Source organism: Ipomoea triloba, chromosome 9 (genome assembly GCF_003576645.1).
Source record: "Ipomoea triloba cultivar NCNSP0323 chromosome 9, ASM357664v1".
In the NCBI taxonomy this organism is placed as follows: Eukaryota; Viridiplantae; Streptophyta; class Magnoliopsida; order Solanales; family Convolvulaceae; genus Ipomoea; species Ipomoea triloba.
Window position 1 is genome coordinate 12,242,667 of NC_044924.1, and position 10,090 is coordinate 12,252,756.

Consider the following 10,090-nt stretch of genomic DNA (forward strand, 5'->3'; position numbering starts at 1 on the left):
TTTGGGGGGGGGGGGGGGGGGGGGATAGGGTTGCATTGTAATCTTTTAAGGAAAAAGTTACATTTATATCTAAAAATATTTTATTAAGAAAAGGTCCTGCCATGGAAATATATACAATGGTTGTTAGCTGCTATGGCAGCCATAATCTTATATTAAAAAAAGAAAGAAAAAAAAAAACAAAACAAAACATTATTAGCACATGTGCACAATGAAGAAATGAAAATAAGTAAATTTAACTATTTTTTTATAAGGTTTTATAATCCATTACACAAGTGAAATAATCGTCTATATATATATATATATATATATATTGAAACTATTCTTTATATTTAGTTAAACCAAATACCATTGCCATGCCTTTATGTTATTAGTCTAATCAACTCATTAAAGATTAATTAGATTTAATTTAATATAAATAACAATATTATCTATATATAAACTAATATAAAGCTAAGATCGAGTGCTAAGATTAGCCGCCTTGCAAGTTGAAGAATGATTATTCGCTACTTATGGGCCGTAGGGATTTGGAAAGCTGAAGTGAAGAAAGAAAAGAGCAATTTTTTTTTTTTTTGAGAATAAAGAAAAGAGCAATAATTTAGTACACTTATTTAATTCACATATAATAATAATAATAATAATAATAATAATAATAATAATAATAATAGTTGTTATTATCATCATTATTATGTAATATATTTATAATAAATAAGAAAATGAGTAAACATAAATGAGATATTTAAAAATAAGTTATTATTCCGTATTTCTTAAAATTAGAAAATCATTTAATATTAGATTCAATCAAAATAGCTATTGTTTTTGTGAGAAAAATAACTCATTTTAAAAAATATTATTTACAAAAATAAAACAATTTATCAAATACGGAGTAACAAAATAAATTCATTGGAAGAGATTCTATTTCATTAAACAAAACGTTTTGTAAATGTAGGCCACCATGCAGAAAGCCATATCTAGCCGACTAAATTGACTAATAATGTCGCCTACTGATGATGACTTGACTCCTAGTTCACCAACCATTGTTAACGAACCGAATATAAATGAACGGAGATTGTTCGTGTTCGTTTGTTAATGATTTTAGAGTGTTCGTATTGGTTTGTTAAGGTTTTTGAAAATCTTGTTTGTGTTCGTTTGTTAAGTGTTCATTACTCTATCATTAGTGTTTGTTAATGTTAGCGAACATGTTCGTGTATATTCATGAAGAGGTTCGTGAACACTTACCAAACACCTGCACATGTTCAGGAACACAATTCGTTCGTGAACAAGACATAATCTACATTCACGAACAATAACCAAACAAACAACACAACTATATATGTTTGTGAACATGTTCGCGAATATTATTAAATGAACACGTAACGAGCTTGTTCGCGAACATTACTAAAACATAAATGAGCTTTTTCTCGAACATTACTAAACGAACTCAAACGAGCTTGTTCACAATCTCTTAGCAAACGAGCTTACCACTGTTCAGACTATGTTCGTTTATTAACCTAGTTCTAAATTTTGTTTGTTAATGTTTTACATTAATAAACGAACACTTACCGATCACGAACACGAGTAGTTTGTCGAAAGCTCTGTTCGCTAACACCCCTAATTATTGAGTGGATCGAGGTCCACACAGTTATGTGAATCATGATCCAAAATACATAAATTACGTTATTTTAACTTATAAAATACAGTATTCTAATAAAGTACATTATTCTTATTATTCATAAAATAAATTATCTTACTTTAGAAATTTTATTATTCTAACACATAAAATGCATTATTTTAACACATAAAGTATATTATTCTAATTCATAAAATACATTATCTTACCCAGAATGTTCATTATTCTAACATGTACACAGAACAAGAAATTTTTTTAACATTAAAACGATATTATTTTGAAGTGTATCGTAATTTGCTAAATTTGCCATAGTTCACTGTAATATTTTTTTGTGGAAAGTGTAATATTTTTTTTATGAAAAATGTAATAATTTTAGATAAATTTTAATATAAACAAATTAAACATTGACCATGTTTAGTAAATAATTAGCCTATCAGTTAATTTTGGCCTTTTCGATCATTATTAGTTGTTTGACTTGGTTAAAATCAATATAAGTGTTTGGTTAATATGCTTTTTGTAATTCCAAACTACTAAATTTCAAAAGGCTACTCAAAACAACATTTTCAATTAGCCTTTTGAGAAAAGAAATTATACCAAACAACTATCAGCTAACAGCTAATTTACCAAACACTTTTCCACAATCAGCTAATATTATCAATTAATTATACCTTCTAACCCAATGAGCTAACAGTCATTTACTATAATCTATAAAAGCATCTGTGGGGATGTTTGGCAAACGGCTGATAGCTTATAGCTGATAGCTGATTAGTTTAGCTAGTAGTTGATAGTTGATTGCTTTAACTGGTTTGACCAGCTGGTTGTATTAGCTGGTTATAAAAAAACTGTTTGGTAAATTAGTTGTTTATTAGTAGCTGGTTGAATGTAACGTTACATTTAAGGATATGAGTTGTCCGGCGATTCTTCCCTTCCCCGGCCCGTCCGGCGTGAGCAGTGAGCTTTCGACGGCGACGCAATGTAGTGGCGAGCTGGATTCCTTTTTCGGCCTTCTTCTCCTTCTAGCAACGGTGGGAAAATGGTGCGCAGGATGGTGAGCACATGGGCGACGAACGCCACGCATCCGGACGAAATTCGGTAGAGGAGCTCCACCGTGGCCAACGCTCGTTTGGCGTTGCACTTTTCTAGGAGGCAAGAAGCAGTAGATGGTCCGCCGGAGAAGAAGAGATTCGCCGGAGAAGAAGAAAACAGACATGAAATGACTAAAATACCTTCATTATTTTAGGGTTTAGAATTTTCCGGCAACATTTGACCAGTAATTTGGCCGGAGTGACCAAAATTGATAAAAATTGAATATTCATGGTATGTAATTAACAGTTTTGAAATTCGTGGACTGCAATTAAAAAGACCCTTATAGTCAGTGGACCAAAATGTCAATTTGCTCAATAAATAATTATAAAATTTGGGTATCATCTATACTTTTTTTTAAGGACATAAGTTAATTGTTTTTGTTTATTTAACTCTTATTAAATTATATTCTAAAACAATTTTTATTAATTATTTTCAATTATTATTATTATTATTATTAAAAATGACAAACCCATCACCCGTTGTTTTATTATTATTATTATTATTATTATTATTATTATTATTATTATTATTATTATTATAAAATAACAAACACACCATCCATTTAAAAGTAAATCTCATTGATTTCAAATGATAAAATAGTCAATATACCCATTGATCCTAACAAACTAATACAAAAAGCTACATTCATTAGTTTTTCAATTTTCAGCTTATTTGCCCAATAAGCCATTTACCAAACACTTCAAAATAGCTTATTGGTATGTCAAACAGCTCAACTTGGTCAAATAAACTAAAATTTGGGTTATAGCCCATAACCAAAAATTTGACTTATTTGGCTTATTTTTTCAGCATAATTATTATATTTATATATTAACTCAACTTGACCTGTACAGTCTCTCACCCTTAATATTTTAATTCTAGTATGGGTTCCTCATCATTCGACTTTATGAGTATAAATATGCATGTATGGAAGTCGCAGCTTAAACGCGGAACTTCCCTCTCTAATCAATATGGGAATATTATCACGTTTTCTTCCTTCACTTCCATGGCTTCTTCTCGCCCTTCTTCAGATTTTCTCATTAGCTTTAGCAGCTGATAAATCACTGTACATCGTCCACATGGACAAGTCCGCCATGCCCAGAGCTTTCGCCACTCACCACCACTGGTACTCATCCGCCATTGATTCCGTCAAGACTTCATCACACCCACACCCTCCAAAGCTCATATACTCTTACGACAATGTAATTCACGGCTTTAGCGCCGTCTTGTCGGAAGAGGAACTTGAAGCCTTGAAATTGTCTCCCGGGTTTGTTTCGGCCTATAAGGACCACCCTTTTGGGCTTCACACGACTTATACCTCTGATTTCCTTAAACTCAACGCCGATACGGGGCTATGGCCGGCGTCGAAATTCGGCGAGGATGTGATCATCGGCGTGATTGACTCCGGGGTCTAGCCGGAATCTAGGAGTTTTAGTGACCACGGCATGCCGGAGATTCCCAAGAGATGGAAAGGGGTTTGCCGGGAAGGAACGGAGTTCAATTCGTGCAACAGAAAGCTGATCGGCGCAATTAAAGCATGTGTTCTATCTCAACTAAAAGTTGATAGTTGGACTGTGGATTCCAAGCAACACGTGGAAGTCACAGGGCTCTGATATCAAATTAAAATGTGTTTCATCTCAACTAAAAGCTTATGTTGGTTGAGCCGGTGAGCGCGTAGAGAAGAAGGAACAAGAAATGATGTGTGTATTATTCAGAGTATATTCTGTTTCAATACATTGCATGAGGAAGGTGGCTGGGTTATATACACGCATGCTAACCAACCTAAGGCGGTTATAACTAACTACAATGGGAAGTTACAGAAGAACCCTTAGCACTCAAACGGTTTCTTCCAGCTTGCTTGCTTCATCCTCCAATACCCCCCTGTAAACTGGAGCATGGAGGTCTTGAATGCCCAGTTTAGAGGTGAATATCTGGAATGGTGAGATAGGAAGTGGTTTAGTGAAACCATCCGCGATCTGGGCAGAGGATGGTACTGGCAACAGTTTGATGAGGCATTCGTTCAGCTTCTCCCTCACAATATGGCAATCGATATCTATGTGCTTCGTTCTCTCGTGAAAGACGTGATTCTCGGCAATGGCGATTGCAGATTTGCTATCACAAAATACTGCTGCAGGTTTACTTGGTTGAACTTGCAATTCACGAAGCAATGAAGTAATCCACTGTACTTCACAAACCGTGGCAGCTAAGGCACGGTATTCAGCCTCTGATGATGAACGGGATACAGTTGCTTGCTTCTTTGATCTCCAAGAAATAAGAGCAGGCCCTAGGAAGACACAAAAACCTGTGATAGACCTGCGTGTTTCTGTACATGATACCCAATCAGAATCTGAGAATACATTGAGCTGATTACCATTATTTTTGGGATAGAATAACCCCTGACCAGGTGCCTTTTTGATGTAGCGAAGGACTCGGTGTGCAGCAGCCATGTGCTCAGTTGTTGGAGCATCTACATATTGGCTTAATTGTTGTATGGCATAAGCAATATCTGGTCTTGTGGCGGTGAGGTATAATAACCGACCTACAAGACGTCTGTAGCTGGAAGCGTCACTGAGGATGGTGCCACCTTCTCTGTTTAATTGTTATCCAGGGACCATTGGGGTGTTAACTGGTTTGCTGTTGAGAAATCCAGCTTCAGTGAGAATGTCCAAGGCATACTTTCGTTGGCACAGATTCAAACCGGACTGATTCATGTGTGCCTCGATTCCCAGAAAAAATCCTAAGTTTCCCAAATCCTTAATTTTGAAAGCATTGTCAAGATAAGATTTGAGCTCTTGAATCAGAGAAAGACTGGGGCTTGTAACCAGAATGTCATCGACATAAATGAGTATGGCAATAAATGACACATCCTGGCCTTTAGTGAACAAAGAAGGATCAGACTTTGATTGCACAAAGCCCCTCTGAACCAGTGCAGCAGTTAGCTTCGCATTCCACTGACGGCTAGCTTGTTTCAAACCGTAAAGGGACCTTAGCAGCTTACATACTTGTCCCGGTTTTTCTCCTTGGAATCCAGGTGGTAACACCATGTACACCTCTTCGTCTAAATCCCCATGGAGGAACGCATTATTGATGTCCAGTTGGTGTATATGCCAATCCCGAGAGGCTGCCAAAGCTAGGAATGTGCGTATAGTAGTGATTCTAGTAACAGGTGAAAAAGTCTCGATATAATCAACTCCCAATTGTTGAGTGTAGCCCTTGGCTACAAGCCTAGCTTTGTATCGTTCTACTGATCCATCGGCCTTGAGTTTCACTTTGTATACCCACTTGCATCCTATAGGAATTTTGTTGGGTGGTAGATCAACTAGAACCCATGTATTGTTATCTTGCAGGGCTGTGATTTCAGTGGCCATGGCTTGTCTCCAACACTCATGATGTATGGCCTGGCCGTAAGTCCTTGGCTCTTCATTAGTAGCAACAGCCATAGAGAATTCCTTGTGTGGCATAGTGAGGTGGCTGTATGACACAACTTTGGATAAAAGGTGGGGAGACAACCCTTTTGTTGTAACAGCATCACAGTAATAGTCTAGAAGCCTGCTCGGAATGTGCCGATTTCTATCAGATCGTCGTGGTTGAGCAATAGGAAAAATATGAGGTTGAATAGAATCCTGCTGCATTTGTTCACCAAGATTGTTGCTAGATAAATTCTGTGCTTCAGAATCATCATGAGTGGCAGTAGGTGACTCATGTGCCTCAGAACTATGCTGTTGTGAGGTGTAGTGTGACTCATGTGCCTCAGAACTATGCTGTTGTGAGGTGTAGTTCTCTGCTGGAACAGGGGAGTGATGTACCTGTTCAGATTCAAGGTGAGTGTGAGAGTCCACATTCATTGATATGGGAATATTAGGGAGAGATGACTCATAGTCTGGCATTGATATGGGAATATTAGGGAGAGATGACTCATAGTCTGGAAGAATCCGGTTGCTATCACCCTCCTCTACCATCGGAAACTGAGACTCATAAAAAGCAACATCCCTTGAAACAAAGAAAGAGCCATCCTGCAAATCATATAACAGATAACCTTTGATCCCTGCTGGTATCCCTACAAACAAGCATTTCCTACCTCTAGGAGCCATCTTGTGCCTGGCATTTGGTAGTGTGGATGCAAAACATAAACAACCAAACACCCTTAGGTTAGTGACATCTGGATCATTCCCATAAAGCCTCTTGTAAGGACTCATTAATTCAATGATTGGAGATGGAAGCCTGTTTATGATAAAAACTGCATGCATAACACAATGTCCCCAAAACTGTAACGGGAGGTGAGCTTGAAACCGAAGGGATCTAGCAACGTTAAGAATATGTTGGTGTTTACGTTCAACCACAGCATTTTGCTGTGGAGTATTTACACAAGAACGTTGGTGAATGATGCCTTTGTCCAGATAGAAATCATCNTTGTCCAGATAGAAATCATCCATTCTAAATTCAGAACCATTGTCACTTCTAACCGTCTTGATCATTATACCAAATTGTGTAAGCACATAAGCATGAAATCTCTTTACAAACTGCCTTGTTTCCGATTTATTTCTCATTAAATGGATCCAAGTAAATCTAGAGTAATCATCCACAACTGTTAAGAAGTAATAATCTCCTTTCAAAGAGCAAACTGGGAAAGGTCCCCAAATGTCAACATGAATCAAATCAAAACAAGCTTTTGAACTAGTAGTGCTTATGGGAAAGGGAGAACGTTTATGCTTTGCTAAATGGCATATTTCACAAGGCATATTCTCAGCTCTAGGAATATCAATATCACAAAAGAGATGTAGCTTGCTAGTTGGGAAGTGCCCCAACCTTTGGTGCCAAGTTGTTGAGCTAGTACACTGCATAGCATATGGTTTATCTGGTAGTCTTGGAGGTTCCATCAGAATGTACAGACCTCTCTCTTCCTTAGCTATACCAGCTGTCTGCCCAAGATTCCCCTGAATCAAGCACTGTTTGGACATGAAAGTTAGTTTGTATGCTGCATCATTAACCAACTTGCTCACAGAAATGATGTTAAATTGAAAAGAAGGGATGTGGAGTGCTTCTTTCAACCACAGATCACTACTTAACCTCACGTCTCCTATGTGTTTAACTTCAATGCACTGCCCAGTAGGGAGATTCACTATGTGTTTAACTTCAATGCACTGCCCAGTAGGGAGATTCACTTCAACACCATTAACCATGTGATAATTTGTAAGTAAATCAATTGAACACACAATGTGATTAGTGGCCCCCGAATCAAGAATCCAAGTAGATGTGTTTAAGGAAGTGGCCCCCGAATCAAGAATCCAAGTAGATGTGTTTAAGGAAAGGGAGTTAACAGAGAACTTGCCTTCATTCTTAGAATCTGTTTCATCAAATTTTGGGATTAGACTGACAGCCCCTGTAACGTTTGAACTGGAGGAACTAGAAGCCTGATTAGGCTGTGTCTGTAATATGCTGATGATCCTTTGCAACTGTTCAGATGATATGCCAAGATCAGTGTTAAGTGTTGTGGAGGCAGTTTGCTGCTGTTGCTGCTTGCCTTTCATCTTATAACCCGACACCCATCCAGGAGGGTAGCGGTGCTTTTTGTAACACCTATCTACGGTGTGACCTGTCATACCACAGTGAGTGCATTTCGGCTTCGTCGGATTGCTTCTTCTGCCATTGTAGGAATTGAAGGCAGCGACTATGGTTTCATCATTCACAGATTTCTGCACAGCATTGGATTGATTGATGTCTAGTCCTCCTAGATTCAGATTTGTCAAGCTAGTTTGCCTCTCCAGTTTTTCAGCCATGACAAACACGGTATAGACATCAGGTATCGGATCTAGAATGAGAACATTGGATTTCAGAGTATTGAACTCGTCATTGAGCCCTTGTAAGAATCGGATCACTTGATCCGTTTCTCTTTCCTTTCTAATTATTTTAGCATGGTCACAAGTGTTGGGGTCCCTCCTATGTGAGAATTGAGCTGGCAGCATAAAGACAAACAAAGAAAACAACAAATAAAATGTAGTGGGAAGCATTTGGTAGTGTTTACTTTGTCAGCAAGTGGAAAAGCAAGCAAGCATGCATTATTCCCATTTTTTTGTTGTGTTCGGCAGTAGAGAGGCAGCAAGTGGAGTGAATTATTTTTCATTCCCATTCTTCTCTCTTTTTCGGCCAACAGAAGAAAAAAAAAAAACATAGAGAGGCAGTGAGTTCGGCAGTTCAGCAGAGGAAGAAAAACTCATTTTTCTTCTTCCTCTTCTTTTGGCGTTCGGCGGTTCATCAGTAGAAGGAACAAACTATTTCCTCCTTCATCTTTGGTGCAGTTTTGCCGTGCTATTTTGTCGTGGGTTTGCCTAGTTCTTGGGTACTATCTTCATCAAATATTTGAGGTCAGCTTGTATTTATTCCAGGCATCTCTTTGGATAATCTCGTAATATTTGTATTCATTTTACCTTGTTCGTGGTAGTTGAATATTTTGAGTACGAGATATTATTCCTTTTAGCCTGTGAATATTATAAGAATGTTTTGGCCTAGGAGTTGTTGTATTTGATGATTTGTGGATGTATGGCTCGTGTGGTAGCCTAAAACTTTGTACCCGAGATTTGTGATATAGTTGAAATTGTTGTTGTTGGTGGCCCGTGGTTTTTCCCCGTGGTTTTGGGGTTTTCCACGTAAATCTTGTGTTTCTTGTGTTCATATTTATTTTTGGGCTATTGTGTATTATCTCGTATTTGTGTACCGTGTTGGTCTTGTGATTTTTAATTGTCACAAGAGGTGGGATTTTTCCCAACAAAGTGGTATCAGAGCCCTGGTTGTTGATTTGGTATTTTTTGACAGCCTTGGTTGTTAATTGGATATATTTGAGATGGAAACAAATATGAGTAATATGGTACGATTGAATGGTAGAAATTATCACATTTGGAAAGCCAAGATGAAGGATCTCCTGTTTGTGAAAAAGTTACATCTACCTGTGTTTGCAAGTGCAAAGCCTGAAAATATGTCAGATGAGGAGTGGGACTTTGAGCACCAACAAGTTTGTGGTTATATTCGACAGTGGGTTGAAGATAATGTTTTGAACCACATTATTAATGAGACACATGCCAGGAGCCTATGGATTAAACTTGAAACCTTGTATGCTTCTAAGACAGGCAATAATAAGTTGTTTTTGTTGAAGCAGTTGATGAATATAAGATACAGTGAAGGAACATTGATCAATGATCATGTTAATGATTTTCAGGGCGTTCTTGATCAGTTGTCCGGTATGGGCATCAAATTTGAGGATGAGGTACTTGGTCTCTGGTTGCTTAACACTCTACCAGATTCTTGGGAAACATTTCGGGTTTCTTTGACCAATTCAGCTCCCAACGGTGTTGTGACCATGGAATATGTTAAGAGTGGTATCTTGAA